The sequence below is a fragment of the Helianthus annuus genome, chromosome 11 (assembly GCF_002127325.2).
Source record: "Helianthus annuus cultivar XRQ/B chromosome 11, HanXRQr2.0-SUNRISE, whole genome shotgun sequence".
Classification (NCBI taxonomy): Eukaryota; Viridiplantae; Streptophyta; class Magnoliopsida; order Asterales; family Asteraceae; genus Helianthus; species Helianthus annuus.
The window spans coordinates 4877271-4898508 of NC_035443.2; the positions used below are offsets into that span (position 1 = coordinate 4877271).

General features: G+C 35.1%; 3 long non-coding RNA genes across 3 annotated transcripts; 1 reads left to right on the top strand and 2 right to left on the bottom strand.

Annotated features, from left to right (window-relative positions):
* The first annotated feature begins 523 nt into the window (after nt 1-523).
* On the top strand, nt 524-7529 carry LOC110891649. The gene is made up of 3 exons (XR_002565448.2): nt 524-657; nt 1441-1525; nt 7359-7529. It is a non-coding gene; the product is annotated as an uncharacterized LOC110891649 (long non-coding RNA).
* Nucleotides 7530-7703: 174 nt separating this feature from the next.
* On the bottom strand, nt 7704-12928 carry LOC110889266. Its single transcript, XR_002563497.2, has 3 exons — nt 12515-12928; nt 8992-9119; nt 7704-8397 (listed from the first exon to the last, which is right to left on the bottom strand). It is a non-coding gene; the product is annotated as an uncharacterized LOC110889266 (long non-coding RNA).
* Nucleotides 12929-18091: 5163 nt separating this feature from the next.
* On the bottom strand, nt 18092-19303 carry LOC110889265. The gene is made up of 2 exons (XR_004871904.1): nt 19114-19303; nt 18092-19018 (listed from the first exon to the last, which is right to left on the bottom strand). It is a non-coding gene; the product is annotated as an uncharacterized LOC110889265 (long non-coding RNA).
* Nucleotides 19304-21238: the final 1935 nt, after the last annotated feature.

A 21238-nucleotide genomic window follows, 5' to 3' on the forward strand; every position in this document is an offset into this window, starting at 1 on the left:
CTCTCTGTGACCATCCTCCGGCGTAAGAAGTAACACATGTTCTTTTATAATATACGTGTAATCAGTGAATAAGTGTTCATTATATGTTCATATCTCGGTAACCTATATATGTACCTTGGGATTATGCTGACACAACCTATGGGCCATTATCTGCACTGAATATTGTTACACCATCATTGTTAGTAGGTTAGTTTGTTATTTGTGTTGGTCCAGATAAACAACCTTTGACTTAAAACTATGGCAAGTGTGTAACACCCTGAAAACGGGTTTGGTATTTTAAACCCGGTAAATATAAGGAAACGGGTAAAGTACCGTTAGTGGTAAAAACTAGCCCGTAAGCAAAAAAAAAATAATAATAACTAGGAATATATTTACCTAGTTATTAACATGTAGATAAGTAATAGAATATGGAATTGTAGTCCTAAAAATGTTACAACTAAACTTGAGGGGCCAAAATTGTAACAAAGGAAACTTAATAATTATAAAAAAAAAACAAACACACAACACACACATGGTGTGTGTGTGGGGATCGATCTACAGGCGACCAAAAGGGGGTAAACCCTAGCTCATCAAACATCTTCAAATCTGAAAGGAAATTGGAGCTCAAACTCTTGAATAAACATGAATTAACGATCACCCAAGCTAGGGGATCGTAAGGTATGTCAAATTTTTTATGTTAATGAAGTTGTGAATTTTGGTTTACATTGCCATGTTTCGATTTAGGTATGAATCGTAGAGGCTATGGTCAAATTAGTGAAGTATGATTGCTTAGGAACAAACCCTAAGTAGAAATGAAGTAAATCGTTATGATTTAGGTGTTTGGGTGAATTACCACACCTAGCTAAGTGGGGTTTTGACTATATAGTGAAGATAATGATATATGTGTGCTTAGAATTATCATAATTGGTAGTTTAAGCGAGCAAATTGAATAAATTGTAAGTTCGAGTGAAAGCTCATGCATGACTTGAAATGGGGTTTTGAAAGTTGTGACGAAATTCTTGACATTGAAGTCCTTGCATGAACTGTAAGGATTTAAAGATAGATAAAGATAGAATAGAGATCTAGAATCATCCTATTTGTTATATTCAAGAAGAAAATTCTTGAATAAGTGTTAAGATTGGATTAGTATATGTGTGTGAAATGGGTTTTTAATAAAAGTGTGAACTTTATGGAACTAGATGATTATATGATGTTTATAAACTATGTGGATGAATGTAGTTAGTGGCCTAAAAATAGCGCCTACCGAATAGTCAAAGAAATGCCTAAGTGAGTTCATCGAACTCAATTGTGCATTTCATACATTAAAAAGGGATCGTTGACTTTTGAAAGTGAAACTGACCGTAAAACATGACCGAATGATAATTTGATAGAAAATGCGTAAGGTGGAATAGTCGAGATTAATAATGACTAATCTAACCATCTTACGAATTATGATGATAGTTTGACGCTTGACAAGCTAGGTGGAGCTTGGGAAGGAAGCGGATCATACAAGCTAAGCATGAAGAAAAGCAGAACCGAATGCAAGGTAAGTAAAGCTTACACCTATTTGTAGAATACGTATTTATTTTATAGGTGATAAATACGACAACGGAATATATCCGTAATATGGGTCCGACATGAAACGAAATGAGTCAGAACGAATAAAACAATTAAAACCATGTATAATGGTGAAAAGGGCGGAATGGTAATTTAGTCATGAAATGACATTGGTAAAACGAGTTTTTTAAGGACTAATTTATAAGTAAGCCTAACGAATAAAGGATGTTTAGTAATTTTTATAGATTTTTATAAAGTTGTTTGACGAGGTTTTCGCTGATGTTTTGTCAATAAATTAGTTGTTGACAGCAACAGTTTCGCTACTTGCAGAAATTATTTCGAGGTCTTAACCATCGAGTTTTGACACGATATTTGACCAGAAGTTGGTTTTAGGGCTGGCAATTTTGACACGAACACGATAACACGACACGAACCTACACGAAGTTAACAGGTTTCGTGTTTGACCTTAACAGGTTTCGTGTCTAAACAGGTCGACACGATAAGACCTGTTTAAATTTCGTGTCTAAACAGGTTAAAACCCGCTAACATGTTAAGACCCGTTAGTGACCTGTTTATAATTTTAAATTAAAAAAATATATCAAATATACTATATGTGATGGGGACCTGTTTAACCAATATTTTGAAATCACGCTCCACCATACGACCAAGACCAAACCCTAAATTTTCTTCACTCGCCATCCGCCGCTCATCTCTTCAATCTCGCCTGATTCGCCGCCGGACATCACTTCAATCGCCGGTCAAGTAGTTCCGGCTTCACTTTCAAGTTGTTCCGGCATCGCTTTCAAGTATTTCCGGTATCACTTTCAAGTTCCGGCGCCGCTTTCAAGTCGTTCCCGCATCACGAAGTAAGAAACACATATTAGGTATTTTTTCATGTAGTTCACGAAGTCAGATTAGAATGTATTCATCAAGATGCTAGGTTACAATTATATAATGCAGATTAGAAACACAGATTAGGGCTTAATGGTGTGATTCGAACAAAGGTCCTATTATTCTTTCATCTTTGTTCTATCTACATTGCAAAAATAGGCAAACACTACATTTTGTTTCTTCTGCTAAAAAACACCTCACCTTTGACCTTTCTTTATCATGTGATAAAAACAAGTAAGTTTTAGTAACGATTATAACACATAACTTAAGATTTAAGGAAAAAAAAGCTTGTACTAAATATAAACCACGAAGAGAAGTACCACTCGTGCTGGTTGAACAGCACTTGAAAACTATCTGGCCCTTGATAAGGTGTGCCATGAAAAGAAGATCCATCAGAGATCTCGATAGGATGTGTGGGCGTACCACGAGCAGGTTCTATGGGATCTGTGTCCTCATCCATATGGTCTTCTGAGAAGTGATCCTGTGGTCCTAACGGGACAAAACCTGCAGGTTCCTGAATGTAATCTGCTGGGTTAAACTGACCTCTGAAGTAAGGAGTGGGATCATCAAAAGCACGGTGCGATTCAGATCGCTGTAAAGGTAAAAAGGATGGTTGAGAGTTATTGGGATTATTTTCCGAGTCTGGTCCAAACGAATGGCGGTATGAGGGTGTTGAGCTATGCGAGGTAGAATGTCTCGCAGGTTCAAAAAGGTTTCTTCGTCTCTGTGGTTCTTCACTCCTTGTACTGGAAGGAGCTCGCGTGTTCGAAGGTCCAGCTTCGTGATCATTGTGAGTAATGATCGTTCCTCTGCCTCTTCCTCCTCTTCCTCGTCTGATTGCAGGTGGCATTTTTCCTGCTTTTAAAACTTTAAATAACAATAACAATAAAAAGACAAACTGGAAAAACAAATTCGAATTTGTCCTATGTTCTTGTCTAGACTCAAGTATGTGCAATTGTGTAACTGAGATCAAACACAAAAGGCTAGTGTTTAATTCACTCAGTGTTGGCTCTGATACCAACCTGTCACACCCCGATTTCCACGTGTCTCACCGGTGGGCCCGGTGGGGGATTACCGTGACGTAGTTGGCAACATTATAGTCAAACCACACAATATAAGAATGCACAGCGGAAGCATAAAGATAATATATTTCAACTTTAAGTGTAATATCAATGTATCACCATTGTTGAAATAATAATCCACAGGGGATCAAATAAAAATAACAAAAGTATTGTTCAACAGACTTCAGGCATCTTAAGTTTGCAAGACTTCTAGTGATGCTAAGGAGAAATGTCAGCCAATTTCGCCTAGTACCTGCATTTAGTCTTTTTGGGGAAAATACGTCAGTTTACACTGGTAAATACGTTCAACTGACACTTTTGTAAAAATGTTTAATAAAATTGGTTTAAATGCTCAAGGCACAAACTCTTTATAACTTGGGATAATTTATAATCAAATCTTGTAAAGGATCACATGTTACTATGCGTTCGGTCGCCCGAGTCGTATCGGGTTAAAGTTTAATAGACACACCACATAGTATAAAACCGTGGCGGGTAACCAACGGCTACACTTTTATAAATTATAGACATAATGTCGGGTGTACGCCTACACCGGGATATCAAGGTCGTGGCCATTCGTAAATGCTGCCAAGGATATCCGGGACATGGTCATTAAGCCCCCAAAGGCGTCAAGCCAACAAAACAAGTTTTCAAACGTGTCACATTGATAATACCTAACTACTAATGAGTTGGGGTCAATTGCCCGACCAAGCGGTATTTTAGATACCGTAACCCAAGCCCGTATAACGGAAAATAAGTTAAAAGTATTTACCTTTGCAAGTATAATCCTTAATTGAATAAATCACAGATAGCCTTTACTGGTCTCCTATTCTGGAACGAAGGTTTAAAAATAACCTATTAGAATCCTAACGGGTCTTTATATTTGCCGTAGCTTAGACCGGTCGATTTCAAAGGATAGTTACAGTTTAATCGCGTGAAAGGCGAAAACCGTGAATGGAGTGTGATTTTGACCCAACAAGTTTGAAGACTTGTTTTATATGGGTATAATAATCATACTCTGGATTTTGGGGTCAAAACAATATGGTTTGACCCGTTTCGGCTAATTTATGTAAACTAGTTACATAAGCTGAACCGTGCGCGCAAAAGGCGCAACGGGTAACCGTAAGAGTCCTACACTGTTTTCCTAAGTCAACATGCTTTAAAGAGGTTGTGGTATCAGTAGGATACCTTTCGTATTGCCCGTAACGAGTTTAAGTTCATTATACGCCCCGTAGGGGTTTTTCGGTCATTTTAAAGGCTTTTTAAAGAGCTTTCTGAGTTCTACAGGAAATCTGAGTTTCCCGGACAGTTTATAAAGTCTAAAATACTTTATTTATTATTTAAAATCAGTAGCAACTGGAATCGGGTCAAAAGACCTTGTAGAACTCAAATTGTGGCCAAAAAGGGCATATTCGGTATTTACCGAACCGATGCCATAACCGCAGGTTATGAGTGGGTCAAAAAATAATTAAAAATCTTTAAAAATCCCAAAATATTATTTTACATCAGTGTGTAAAAGGTTTGGTGTCGAAATCTTGGTTTAGATAGGCGTTATGCTAATTGCGCCGTTTATTACAAAAGTTTTCTTTAATTGCGCTATTTAGCATGACTTCTATTCTAGACCTCGGATTGACGTGAAACTTTAGGGACATGCTTAGAATTCAGTAACCAAGGTTATGGTCCTTTCACATGTCCAAAATTCTCGTTTTAATTTGAAAAGGGCGTTACGGTCAACTTTTAAGCACTTAACGGAAAGGTGTAAAAGACTTGGACAAACGACGAACCGGTCACAGAGGGTTATACCATCTTGTAACCTGGTCCTAAGAGAGTCCTAAGGCATATCTACATTACACTAAAACGGGTCAGAACTGAAGTCAAAGCAAAAGTCAAAGTTTTGCGACTTTCGGCTCCGAACCGGGTCAATATAAAAAATGGCCGAATCAAACAAGCTTAGACTTGTTAATATACTTATTATAATGTTTTATGAGTGTTTAAACAGGTTGCATACCGTCTACATTACAGATTATGCATAAATCGCAAAATAGTATTTATGTTGCTTTTTCTAAGCACGTTTGACTCGACACTTGAACTAGTTAGAGTGGTGATCAGGGGGAACCCTTTTAGGGGTTTATTACCCACATAAATACCAACTTATAACTACTTTTGATTCGGTTAATCACTGGACCATTTGTGATTAACCGCTATGTCAACCGTTAATTACGACGGTTTGACTTTTAAGCTAAAACTAAGGAAAAACTAAACCATAAAGGGTTGAACCAACTTACAGAAGTTCTATGCACGAAATGTGAAGCTTAGATAGAAGTCTTGAGCTCCAGGGATGATCAGAGGTGCAAGAGAAGGTGTGAGGAACATTGTTGCATCCTTATGGCCTTTTATAGGCAATGAGGATCACTAAGATCATCACACAAGGGTCTACAAGGCTCCCTTGATGATCAACAACTGTCCCTCAATGCTAAAATATGATTAGGGGTCGCCCATATCTCTGGAAGATCTTGGCATTTAAGTTTTACCGCTTAAAACAGCCAACAGCCAACTTTCTGTCGCTGGGCGTCTCTTACGGACCGTATGGCTTGGGCCTTGCGGTCCGTAAGCTTGTGGCGGAAACACTTTTACCCCTTCACCCCCTTACGATCCGTAAAGCATTACCCTTACGGTCCGTAAGCGATCATCAGTGGCAAAAAAATTAACCTTTCATGATTTGAATGGTCAACTTGAACTTAAATATTTTTGATGGATTGCCTTTAACCCATACTTGCCCAGATGTCTACCCCATTATGCAATATGGGTTTGTAAGAAGGATGGGTTCATGGCTAGTTATTTGTCTTGCATCATTTTCTTAAGACCCAAATTAATATCTTGGATACTTTTAATTATTATTAATGACCCGATTAAGATTAGGTGCTTATAAATTTGCTTGGGGTCTCGGGATTTATAATAACGGAGTCGCTCAGAGGTATAAAATTAACATGTCGACATATCCGAAAATCCTACCGCATATCTTAATTAAATCCGGGTTTATATTATTTTTGTCGTATTTGACACGTGTCATTTATTTATTAGACACAAAAATTCGAGGTGTTACATAAGCCTTTTTGGGTCAAGTGCCTATAAACGGGTCTTTTCCGTAAAACAACCAACCGAAGTGTAGAATCCGGGAAAATCGGTCAAATATACTAAATCCACCACGAGTATAGTTGTGGTGAAATGTAAGTAGATAATTCAAATTTGGGAAAATGATGGGTGAAAAGAATGAGCGAAATTTAAACTTTAAAGTTTAAATTCTTTAAACGGGTCAAAACGAATTACGCGCATAACTTGGGTATTGGTTGCGTAATCCACAAAAGTTAAAAATCTGAAATAAAGATTTTGAATTAAATACTTTGGTGTATGATTTATGATTAACTAGAAACAAGTGTGTGATGTTATAGTCAAACGTGTCGAATAATCATATAAAGGATTTATAAGCTAATAGCTTATAATTCAGATTTTTATGCAAACCGAGGTGATAAACGGATCCGTAATTTAATTACGGACGCATGAGAAAAAAATCACGCAATATGGACTTGTAGATAAAAAGCTATGGCAATTTAAAGATTGTTGTTTTTGTAAAAATGGAGCCGGGCAATTATGCAGGTCCAGAGAATGGACCCGCTGGAAAACAGACTTCCCCGCGACACGTGACAGAATCCCTTAATTTGGGCGCGACACGCGAAAAATTAAAGGACGCCTTCCGCGACACGCGGGAGGCATGAATTTGGACTTTTATTTTTATTCTCATTATTTGATATCGGAACTTGATTATACTTGTTTATATGTTGTCAAAACTAACCTTTAAGTTGGTTTTTATGTTAGGTAATGTTGGCGATACTCCGGACGACGGTCAAGCAACATGTCAAAGAACCAAACACAACACTTTTGAAGCTTCCGCGTTAATATATTTTGTTTTAACTAAATGTGAATATGTAACTCTTGATGTCACTTTTGTACGTTTTAAACTAGTGGGGATGTTAATCCTAAATACTCTAATCGTGTATGAATATTAAGTTAACACTTTATTTTTGTTAACACGTATTTTACGCAAACTAAATGCCTATTTAGTAGTAAATTCATATTAAATTAATATGGGTGTTACAAAGTGATTTCAACATGCATTGAAAATAATGTGCAGAGTCAGAAATCAAACTTTCAAGAAACGAAAGTACGGAATTTTTCAAGTTTATATCTCTTTGAAAAGATTGCAAGGTGATTGGTTACTTATCGGCTAATACAACACAATACTTAAAAGATTTCGAGTGAGAATCAATGAAGGGCGGTGGAGCATGTAAGATATTGATCTTAAATGCTTGGCTCATTTACTCTTCGTTGATTTAGTTCTCTATTTATAGAGAATGTTTGGCATGAATAAACATTTGTTTATTCATGTAGTTGACTTCTGGAAAGTAATCGTTTGGCATATTCATTGAATCCGAAATCTTCCATTTGCCAACTTGAAGTCTGCCATCCTTATCATGTCAGGCAGGTGGGGTCATCAGATATTTGATGATCTGTCTGATCCGGGTCAGATTGTAATCATCATATTATCATCAGATAGATCAGATTTCGTCTTTTCCTAGTCTGTTCTTCTTCCTTTTGTGGAAAGATCTCTTGATCTTTCTCTGATGCAAATAATCGAAGTCGAATCATCTCATTGTCATTTTATCATCATTGGTTTTAACCTTTCTTGACTTGTTATTCATTTGTTCTGATTAAGCATCAGATCTTCTTCATTTTACTTCAACACTTGCAAATTCAAATAAGAGGCCCTAACAATTTGTATTCCCGTATTTGTAATGGGATGATAATTTTACTAATGATGACCTGGACCTGTTCGGAATGTGCCCGTAGTATGCATCTGCATAAAATTTGTTCCATAGTATATACAAACACATATCAGTAATATGCCTCTCAAGCTACATGTTGATTTTGATTTGATATATAGCTCTAAACACATAACATAAATGAAACATAAATTTTAAATTAAAGACTTCCACGTTTATTTTTGCCTTATTGCATATAAGATTTTTTTTCTCTAATTCGATCTTGTACTTTTGACTTCACTCTATATATTTGTTGCAACGTTTACTTACAGTCTAAAATTTCAATGTTAGTGTCCAATTAATAATTTGTTCTGATTTTGACTATTCAGGATCAAAGCCCGATTTGAATTTCTCTTGGTTATTAAAATTCAAGGTTGGTGTCTAATGAATAAAGACCCAGTTCAAATATTCGAAACTTGAATTCAAATTCAATATTTAAATTTAGTTTGGTTGAGCTTAACATGTTAGTGTTTGAGCTTAACATATTTTGTGTCTTACACATGTCAACACATTTAAAACACAATTATATTTGTGTCTAAACTAGTTAAACACCTTAACTTGTTAATTACCTAATTAAAGGTATTTATATTATAATTTGAAAAAAGTAAAATATAAGGCATTTGCCTTACCGCTTACGCCTTGAGCTATACCTCCTAAACCAAACCCTGGTTTTACTTTTGAATCTTCAGCAAATAATTCTTCACGAATCCAGAACCCTAGCCTTCACCTCGTCCTCCAATACCTCTAAATTTTTGGGCTAGCACGAAATGTTTTAGAAGTGTTAAAGCATGACTGAATTTGGAATTGAATAATATAATTGTTTGCATGTTAAAGTTATAGTTCGGATTTGGGAAAAGAACTCATGTGAGTTCGTTACTTTTGTCCAAAGTCTGCTCTAATAAGAAGAAACAAAAAATCATATAAAGTCAATGATAATTTGAATTGATTTTTTTTTTTTTTGTTAAAACTATATGTGATTCTTGTTCTTTCTCTCTTTAGACATTAAAGCTGAATTGGACCCGTAAGTGGTCCAAAAATAAGGATGAACAATTGAACAACATTAAAATTTGAATTGAACCGTAAGTGGTCCACGATTTTTACATAACATGGATTTTTAATGTGTATAGTTTTAAGGACACCAATGTTTTAAAATTCGGTTTTATACCATACTGGATTTGGCTCAGAAACGGTTTATTCAGATGTATCGGGTGGTTTAATCGGTTTTACCGAACGGTTTAAACCGGTTTTTAAAACATTGAATTGGACACTAAAAATTAGTCAAAGAGAGATATCGTATTCGCGTTTAATTGGGTAAAAGACAATGATAATTGATAAAATGGACCCTCATAAGTAAACTATAATTATTATCTATGGATTGCAAAGTAATCATACTTATAAGACCAGACGGTATGGGGTCGGCTGAGGCCTGGCTTGGCCCGGCGCCGGTCCCCCACACCGCCCCCCACTTCTCCGGCTCGTCCCATCCGTCTCCCACCAGTCGTTCACGACGTGCCTCTCTCCTCTCTCCTCACACACACACAACTATACATTACCTTATATCTTAAAACAAAAGTTCGGCTGTTACATACATTGTTAGGAAGTTTGACTTGGTGGTGGTTGTGTTTCAAACTGAAGGAGAGGTTACCTGTTTGACTTTTCCTTCTGTGCTCCTTAAATGGATTTAAAGATTTCCTTTTTTCTACCTTTTCAAATGCACTTTTAATTTCCTTTTTTCTTAATTGAAGTTTAAATTTTTTACTGCAGCTTAAATTTCCTTTTTCTTAAGATTCCTTTTTTCCAGTTACAATTTTTCCCCTTTTCAAATGCAGTTTAAATTTCCTTTTTTTTATTGGAATAAATTTTTTTAAATAGAGTTTAAATTTCCTTTTTCTTAATTGACACCTATAATTTAAACATTTAGTTCTAATTTTGGTAATTGATAACTTTAACCTGTCAACCTTTCTTCTTAATAACTTGGCCTCTCATTTTATTTGAATTGCTTTTACGACTTTACATCGTAGCGTCACACATTAATATGTTTTTTTTTATCTATGCTTAACTATGTGAATGTCTAAATAACTTTTACGATTTTACATGGTTGTCTAAGTTACCATCACAGCTTTACACCGCAACGATGGAGAAATTCTCTTTTTTTTTTTATCTATGTCAAATGACGTTAATCTCACAAACATGTCGTGTGTAACAATGTAAAAACGCGTAATTTCACGTACGGGCATTACACGTGTTTTTCTATGATTAACACACCACATAAAAACATATACATTGTAACCGCAATACTTATATAGGTTACACTGAGGTAGATCGGATACGCCGAAACACATGTTTTTCTATGATTAACACACCACATAACGTACCACCAACTATAAACAACTAAGGTTCCGCAGCCGTAACACACGACGTGTAGCGTACCTGTCGGTTTAAATTCGTCTTTCAATGGAAACGACTAACGTTTGACATAAACTTTTTCCTAAAATAAGCATACTCAGATATAATATGTTTTTATCCTTATTTTGTGACCGAAAGCGAGTCGAGTCAAATATAATAGTTTTTCATTCAACGGTGATGTAATATTTTTCAAATTGGATTAAATATACAGTATAAATTCGAGTTACCTTAACTTTCGACGTCGCCGCAACGCGCGGCGGGTCAAAGTCCTAGTACATACATATATATAAAGGGGTTCATCCCCACCCCCTAGGTCTATCCCCTTCAAGCCCCTCCTACGTGGCGGTGACGTGACGACCCATCCCCTTGGGGATGAGGCTCTCCATACCCTCCAGTCTAAGTAAACTATAATTATTATCTTTGTATTGCAAAGTAATCATACTTAAATTGGTGATTTTAATAAACAAAAGGAACAAAGTATCTGACTTATAATAAAAGATTTCAAATAATATCACATGTCATTCTCTCCTTCAACCTCATAAATTTTATTTATATTTGTTTAATAAATTTCTTTTAATATTAATATTAATTAATAACCAATATATAGATATCACTTATTTTTATATTTATATTTATCTAAAATTAATAAATAATTTCAATTTTGTAATTTAGGCCCTTTGTTTTTTTACTTTTAAACCCAAAGTTTTTCTTCTTTTGCAATTTAATCCTAACTCTTTTTTATTTTCAATTTTCGTCCACCACACTTTTCATCTTTCTCAAGTTTTTCGTTTCGTTCTAAATTTTGTGAGTTAATTCACCGCAACATGCGTGTGGGCTTCAACATTTTTCGTATATTTTTTTCCGTTTGACTGGCCCGTCGCGTCACATCAATTTTTTTTGCGTGTGACAAGTTCGTCCAACACGCGGGTCCTGGATGGACTTAGTTATTTTTTCTATGTTTTATGTTTCGGTTAATTTCTCAGCAACGAGCGTGCGTGATTCAAAGATTTTACGTCTGCTTTTCGCTCGGCGTTATTTTTTCCCGTTTTTATTTATTTTGTTTTTACGAGCTTTTCTGGTGTTGGTGGTCGCTGACAATGGTATAGTATTGCTATTGCTTAACACAGTTTTATGACAACCACTGCAACACAGTGGCTTAATACTAGTGGAATTTTATAAAATCGTTAAACTATGGTCAAAGCAAGTCCACATGGATAACAAGAGAAGATTTATGTCATAGAATGGATATTATTAAGAGTGAAATGTCCATATAAGTCATTGGTTGTGAGATGTTGATCGTATAAAGTATAAACATAGTAATGAATAATTATTGGTGGGTGACTAAGGTGTAGCTGATGAAAACAGCATAAGATATTTATATGTGAGTATGTGACTAAGATGAGTATAAAGATTTATTTTATGAATTATGATCCACACATTAAAATGTGTCCTTATATTATAGTTTGTATAAAATGATCAAAGTGATAAACTTAAATTATTATATAGCTAGCACAAAGTTAAATCCGAGTCGATCAAGCATTTTGGGTGTTTGTAATTTTTTGAGTTGTCACAACTGATCTTGACGATTTCTTTAAATTGAATTTAAACCATAAATTAAGTACTATTCTAGCAAAATAACATTCGGTACGAATTCATCTTACTATACCAACTCTCTTATCCCTAACTGATCTAACTACCAAAGCTTGTAGCCTACCAGTACCAATCTATAAAAAACGGATTGCTAACCTGAGTCGTACACGCATGGCAACAGCTTCGTTGCGCTTCTGGTGTTTAGGGTTTCTTCACAAGACCATACATTTTACGTCTAACAGATCATAACTTTCAACCACTTGAGGGGGAACGTACACATGTACAACACTACTTAATACCGCTCCATATTTGTAACCCCCCACCCGATGAATGCTTCGGCTTCACTCCACCGGAATCTTCCTTCCAATAATCCTCCATACTAACCACAATACTCCACATTCCCCTCCCCAAAAACTATTTCTATAGACCAAATTCAAGTCCTAGAACTAGATGTATATTTATACATCACATGCATAGAAATCACTAAGAAATTACCAAAATTAAGTAGGCCACATGAGTCAGAAATTTACATGCTCAAATTGATAGCTTTTTTTTTATTTGTGTAGGATCAAGGAAGCTTCGTACCATTATTGTCCATATGAAATAGTACCCATTTGGGTCCTTGTCAAAGTGTTCGCTAAAACGCGTGAAAGACCGTGTGGATAAATGAGTTTTTTTTACTTTTTTTAATATAACTAGGAATAAGCCCCGCACGCGTTGCGGCGCGGGTACATCGTAAATATTGAATGGATTAGTTCAAATATCATGTGATGCGTGAATCATATGAAAACGTGCATTTCGACGTATCATAGAAAACCTAAAGGGTATAACAGAAAAGTTGACACGTATAATCAAAAGTGATTAATTAGAACTTTTGAAAAAAGGGAAAAAAACCACAATTTAACTCCACTCGATTCGAAACAAAATTAACGAAACATTTATAAAATAAACACGGAAACATATTATATTTGACCTCATTCATTTCCCAAAAAAGTTTACGTTGAAATATACACCAACTCGAATTATACCGAAACGTACATAGAAGTAAGCACGTAAAGAATGTTTTTTTTAGACAAAAAAAATATTATATTTGATCTGACTCGTTTCCAGAAAAATTTTACATCAAATAGAGCAAATCGAATTTATACCGACACGAAAATAAAAATATGCACGTAAAAATAGTTTATTTTAAGTAAAGATGGAATAGGGGTAAAATCGAAACAAATAATTTTTAGTAAAAAATTTAATAGGTGAAAAACGTTTATAAAATCGTGCCAAGTAGCCCCAATGCCACACCACCAACAACAGAAGAGCTCGTAAAACAAAACAAATAAAAAAGAAAAAATAACACTGACCGAAAAACAGACTTAAAATCGTTGAATCACGCACCCGTTGCGACGTGTTAATGTGAAGAAATTAGACCGAAACGTAAAACGTAGAAATAAGAAACCAAGTCGATTTAGGACCCGCGCATTAGAACGAACTTGTAAAAAGGCGACCGGCATGTCAAACGGGAAAAGAGACAAAAAAACGTTGAACCACATACACACGTTGCGGCGTGTTAACTCATAAAATTTTGAACGAAACGTAAAACTTACGAAAGATGAAAATTATAGGGGACTAAAGTTGAAAATAAAAAAAAAGTTTTAGGGTTAAATTGTAAAACATGAAAAATTTTGGGTTAAAAGTGAAAAAGTTAATAAGGCTAAAATGAAAAGATTAAACTTATATGAAAAATTGAAAACCAAATTTTTTTTGAAAAGCACCCTATGCACATTGTACAACAAACAAAGCAACAAAATGTTTCTTATTTATAATATGAAAATGCTTTTGTTTGGCTGGCCAAAAAAAAGTGTCAAATACTTTATTGGATAACAATATTAAAAACAATAAGATATCATAATTAATAAGGTAACTAAGTTGTTTGATGTTAAATTATTGTAAAAGTGAAGTGGTTACTATTTTCATTGTTTATTTTTTTTAAAATAAACTTTTATATACGAAGTTTAATAAAATTTTGAATATGCTGTTACGACATGCTTTTTATCGACATCTCGATATAAATTATTCCATATATAAATAAGTAACATTTTCATGCATAAACACTTGTAACTTGTGCTTTAGGGATTTTTCAAAAAAAAAAAACTTTATTTTTTAGTTTTAACCCCAAAGGTTTTTACCTTTTTCAATTTTAACCCTACAAAATTTACTTTTTTAACTTTAACTCAAAACTTTTCATTATTTGCAATTTAACTTCCCAACTTTTGTAAATTATACTTTTCGTATTTGGTTTAACGTTTTTACGTTTCGTTACGTATAGTTCTAAATTTTTCGAGTTAATACGACGCAACGTACGAGTGTGGTTCTACTTTTTTATGTTTTGTTTCAAATTTTGCAAGTTAACACGGCGCAACGTTCATATGTGATTCAACGTTTTTACCTTTATTTTTTCATGTTTGACAGGTTCATCGCAACACGCAGATCCTAGGTCGAGTCAGTGTTGGTGGTCGATCACGGTCGTGTGACATCAGTACTATTTGACACCGTTTTATGCCCCGCCGCAACGCGGGGTGTGCTTTGGGGGTTTTTCCAAAGAAAAAATGGTTATGCATATGGTTGTCGTAACCTTGACTTTAGGGGTTTTCCAAAAAAAAATGTTTTTTTCACTTTTCACCAAAAAGTATTTCATAAATTACTTTTAACCAAAAACTATTTATTTTTTTTACTTTTAACACAAAACTTTTTATCTTTTGCAATATATCCTCACAACTTTTTTTACTTTCAACTTTGATCCTTTATAGTTTTCATTTTCCGCAAATTTTCCGCTTTATGCTTGGTTCTAAATTTTGCGACTTAACACATCGCAACGTGCGTCTTTGGTTTAACGTTTTTATGTTTCGTTCTAAATTTTGCGAGTTAACACGACGCAACGTGCGTGTATGGGTGAACGTTTTTACATCGTCTATTTTTCTCCTGTTTGACAGGTTTAACATAACGTGCGGGTCCTAGGTCGACTTAGTTATAACTAAAGAATCCCCGCCGCATTGCGGCGGGTCTCAATTCTAGTTTTACTTAAAATCAAGTTGTAAATAGTATTCTACAAATGACACAGTTTACCATTTTTGTTATATTAACAATGTACATTTGCGCGACGCTTATTTTAATCAAAGTTTTTTCTATTTTTATTTTAAAAAACAAACGTGTCAATTATAATTGATTTTTTTTGTTTGTTGTGACAAAATAAATGGATTCTGACCGAATAACATCGATAGCGATAAAAGAGTTGTTGGTTGCTACTATTCATAACTGGTAAGAAGAAATTGGTTGATATTGGGCCTAACACATAGTTACTAACTGGGCCGACCCAGCATGCTTGGGCTTAATACAGGTTAATTTGCTTTCACTTTGCTATCACAGGATTCTAAACTTGTTCGGTTTATTAAGATTGGCGAATTTATTTTTAGCAAAAAGGGTTTTCATGTTATAACTCGCTTTAGACCAAAAAAATTGATTGAGCCGGCTCTAAATTTACTTAGGCCATGTCTGGTAAAATTAACTAAAACTTTATCTGACTAAAGTTTATTTACTTATTGTGAACGATAGGTTGCACGGCCGGTCATGGGGAGGGGCATAGTGAGCGACTGCATGCTAGGGCCCACTTTCCCGGGCCCAAAAATATATTTTATGTATTTTATATGTAATTATATTAATACAAATAACCTATAATTGAATTAGTATCGGACCAATACTATGGGGAATAAAATATTGTTATTCAAATTTTGATGCAAAAATAATGTTATTGAGTATTGGTTAATTAAATTAGTTTATGCCCAATATTGTGATGAATTAAATTGAGATTGCTAAATGATGGTGGGCTGAACAAGGAATAATGTTAAGGCCCTGGCCCACCTAAACTCATTAAAGTTTTAAATTATTTATTCTTATCACAATTATCATTGTATTACAACTTTTTATATATGTTTATAGTTTTCAGGGTCCATTTTTCCTAAGCGCACAGGACCCTTAAATTTTCAAGGAAAACCGTTATAGTTATAATATAGGTTTGGTTGTGCTATCACTTTGATTCGGCTATCAAATAACATATAACCGAAATTGTTGTTACAACTAAATTCGTGTCAGGTATTGTTGTCGGATTGGACCACATCTTGCACTCGCGTGCTTAGATCTAAGCTATAACATGTTAGCTCATTAGAAATTGGTTGTCATAGAAATATTAAGAGTAAATGAGGATAACCAACTGGGGTAGCCCAGTTGGCCACCGACACCCACCTCTTTCCAGAGGTACCGGGTTCGAGTCTTGGGAGTGACATATGTCGCCCAGGGTAAGAACTCGGCATGGGGAAGTCACCGCGGAGCTAGCTTGGTCGGGTAGCGGCTCCCAGAGTGAGATCACTCCGGCGGTTGGGAGGACCGTGCACTGTCCCCCCCCCCCCCCCCCCACCCCAAAGAGTAAATGAGGATATTATTTAATCATGTAAACCACTTTCCTGTTGTATATGTTGAATTTAATCAATTTATCCTTTGTTGCATGATTCTTGTGTTCTAGTCCGACCATATGTGCATTATTTTGCATGTACTTACATGAATAAAGTAGTTTAAAGAATATGACCATTGGCCAGAGCTCTTTGTCCTACTGGAACATGATAGCAAAGTGATTTATTGTCGAAAATTGTATGATGCGACCTTTCAATATAAGTGAAGTTATATGTGGTTTTTATTATTGTAGTACTGTGTGGGTACATTTGATTTTCCCTAATATGCATTATATGGAGTGTGATAGTAATGATAAAAGGCACGTTGTTTAGGCGCCATCAAGGCATGGGGTGCCCCCTCTCATTATCACTAACATATATTATGGAATGGTCTGATTGGTCTCCCTCACACTCACACTCACCAAAATTGCTTCACTCACGAGTGTCAGGGCAACCACACGTCCACACCCACCCGCTCAACACCACTCAGTTGGGTGTGACGTGATGTTTGTGTGATAGTAATGCATACGTGTTGGCCCACCTCTCACGGACATGTAACATATATATATGTAACATGTGGTATAATATGAACCTTGCATTTTACTTAATTAGTAGTTTCATATATCTTATTATAAAATTTCAACATAAGAAGCTTTGACCCTAGAAAGTAAGGTGAAAGTTAATTTCTTTTTGTCACAAACCACTTATTTAGCATCTTATGGAAACCACTCTGTTAGAAAGAAAAAAATGACAAGAAAGAACTTATATTAACTATTATAAAGATTAAAAAAATAATAAAACAATGACAATACGAATCTGTATAAATTCAATCACCGTGAGTTAAGTTGGATAGGTTTGGTCGGGATCTTTCGAATTTATGTTATTTAACATCAATCTTTTGATGTTACATCATTATAATCATACGATAGTACGATACATTACATTGATGTGCTTTTGCTATCATGTAGGTTTAAGGTGAAATGGTGTTTAAACGCTATGCTTAAAAGCAAATATGAGAGAATATGCAAATAAGGGAGGCAAACCTTAATAATATACGATGATTCGAACAATTTAAGTTTGTTATGTTGATCAATATGATGTAACCATTGGCGGACCTAAGTGAGGTGGTGGGTGGGCATGCGCCCCCCCTTAAAAAATCTTTTTCGTGTATTTTATAGGTAAAATTCTCGATACACCTCTTGAGAGTTTGGTTGAACTCCTCGTGTGCACCCTTAGAAAATAATTTATGGGTCCACCATCATGTAACTAGTATTCAAAACATTCATAGAATTAAGTTAGTTATGTTGATCACATATATAGACATATACATACTATCATCATCCTTACCGGTATTATGTTCCCCATCTTCTTGATTAGTATTAACATCCACATCATTCTCACTTCGATTCACAACCACATCATTCAAGTTCTGTTGAACACTATCACTTTGATTCACAGCCCCATCATTCAAGTTATGTTGCACATTATCACTTTGATTCACAGGATTCTCACCAAAGAATGGGTCAAACTCAAGATCATCAATTGTAACATCAATTTCATAATGAACGCTACTTTTTCCTACTTCATTTTGAGCATGACTATGTCCTGTTTCTAGTTGAACACTATCTTCTATGTCATTGTCATTGTCAGTTCCATTCCCAAAAGGTTGAGCACTACTATGTCCTGTTTCATAATGAACACTACTCTGTCCTACTTCATTCTCATTTCCATTCCATCCTAACAATAACCTATTCTTACTGGCTTGATGTTTTCCATTGCCATGATCTCCTCATCAGTTATTTCTTACACCCTAAGCTTGGTTGGGGAGCAGAAAAACGTATGCATAGTTGTTATAGCATACTGACAATACACATTCATAACCCTAGACTCAGGAACAACTTTGAGAAAAGCTAAAACATCTGCATCACTCCCCAAAGCCCTTAGTCCAAATCAAGATTCTCACCGGGAACAAGAAAGTGATAATACCTTTCAACGTTCTTTAAAAGGCCAAATTTGTCCACGATACAATCCAGTTTATGCACAGAGAACTTATCTTCATCTTGCAAGTCAATAAAATTGCAGTTTTCTTCAACATAAGCCATATCTAGAAATCGGGTGAATCTGCTACTGTGATGAAGCTTAATGGTGAATAGATTAGAGAACCCCACTGCATTAAGCAATGATCATTTACTATTAGTCATAATTTCAATAAACAAAACGTAAAAACATTAGGTTATCAAATCTCAAAACCCTAAAAATTACTGTAGAAGGCAACGACTTCAGCTTGTGATAAGTGTTGTCGGATCATGAATTGTCTAACATTGTTGTATAGATTGATGTTTATCGTGGAATAAAGTGAAGAAATTAGAAGGATGAATGAGGGAAGGAGTGAAATACGAAGGTTAGAATGTGAATGGTGAAGAATACAAAGGGACGACGACTGCAATCAACGGTGTAATACCAATAATACATTTGCCTTAAATAAACCCTAACTGAGTAATTTAACTCAGTTTGGTGTAAAGGATGTAAAGTGTTATATAACATGCGTTTTTTGGACATAAAATGGAATTAAATTATTTAAAGGACACGTTTCAAAATTCAGATAATACATAAAGGACACAAAGTGTAATTTACTCTCTAGTTTTATATAGCCAAACATTCCTCAACCAACATACGTATAGCACAAGAAAACAAGTTAGTATAACAAAAAAAATAATATACTTCCGACGATGGACTCAAAATTTATTTTCTGATGTCAATTGAGTGGTTTAACCAAACTTTTAAGAGGCGATACGTATTTTTTCCTAAAAATTACACTAATTTTACACTTAAAAACTTTTTATGGCAATTTGGAATATTAAAGTATTTGAAAATTTTCTAAACTACACCTACTTGGAAATAATAAAAAAAAAAACATAAGTTCTTAACTTATAAACCACCAAAAATTTAAACAGTGATCCACTGTAAACAACTAGTTTAATACCTGTCCGTTGGACGGGTTACGCTAACAACGTAACAAACAAAGATAATGTATATTGATGGTGTTTCGGTTTGCTTCTCCTTTTCTTCTTTTCCATCTCCTATTTGAAAAAGTTACAACCATCTAACTTTTACTTTTTTTCTTTTTAAACCACTAAAACTCATTCTCAAAACACATTCCGGACTGCCAAGTCGCACATCCTGTCTCCAACATTCACATTCCGAACTGCCAAGGTCGCAACAGTTGGAATGCTCCCGCTGTAGGGCCTCCAAACGAAGTAAACCTTCGGGATTGCGATTTTACTCCATAAAAACGTTGGAGCCTTAAACTCCAAACACCTCTCTTTATGAAAAATTTCAACCTCCTTCATAAACGCACTTGATTAGTCTGGAACAGAGGATTAAATCTCAGCCCTTCAATCATCAATTTTGCAGTGTTAGATTGCAGATGTGGAAGTTATTAGATAAAATATATACATTATCAAGAAGATTGACGAAGCCGATATGGATTTCCGCAAGCAACTGACGAACCAATGAACATGGGTATGTCTCCACTTAAAGAATTTGTGGAGAGGTGAAGATACCTTAATTTAGTCATAGAGCCATTCAACATAGAAATGGTTCCATTAAATGAATTCCAATGAAGGTCTAAATGACTCAAGTAACTTAAGTTAAGCAATGAAGGGCTAATTTTACCTTCAAGATCTCCAGAGCTCAAGTCAAGGCTTGTGACGTGCCCTGGTCGGCTGTTGCAAGTGACTCCACCCCATTTACAACAATCCCTGGTTGTTTCTTCATCAACCGCCATGTAGACAGAAGGTCGTAAGGGTCTAAGGGTCTTGATCAATGTATGATTTGAAATGAAGAAGAGCATTCCTCTCCTTGTCGATGCACTGAGGAGGTGCTCCTTTTGTTGCTGCCACCAGAATGATGGTTGTCGCCTTTAACCATAGCAACAAAAGTAGCAAAACAAACAAAATAAGACGCATAAGCTTATGGAAAATATTATTTCTCATAATGTTCTTTCAAAGTGTGTTGATATCAGTTCCCATAGCAAGCTTTATATAAACTCGAGTTTGAAGCATTAAGCACGCAACCTCAATCGGATGTGTGAAATGTCTTGGTCAATATGTGTGACATTAACTTCCTGGGCCATTGGTCCAATTAGTTAGTAATGTAGTTGGGAGTACATATGAAGAGGAAAATACACACAACTTCTAGTGCTTATGTTAATAGTAAAGTTAAAGCATTATAACCACAATTAATTACTTAAATATTCAATCTTTTTCACTGATCCCTTTACATTATATCAAAACTAAAAAGTGTGGTTTTACCAGAATACATGTAAAATATGGCTGTTTATAGGAAACACAATACTCACACTACTCCACTGTGTAATTAATATCAG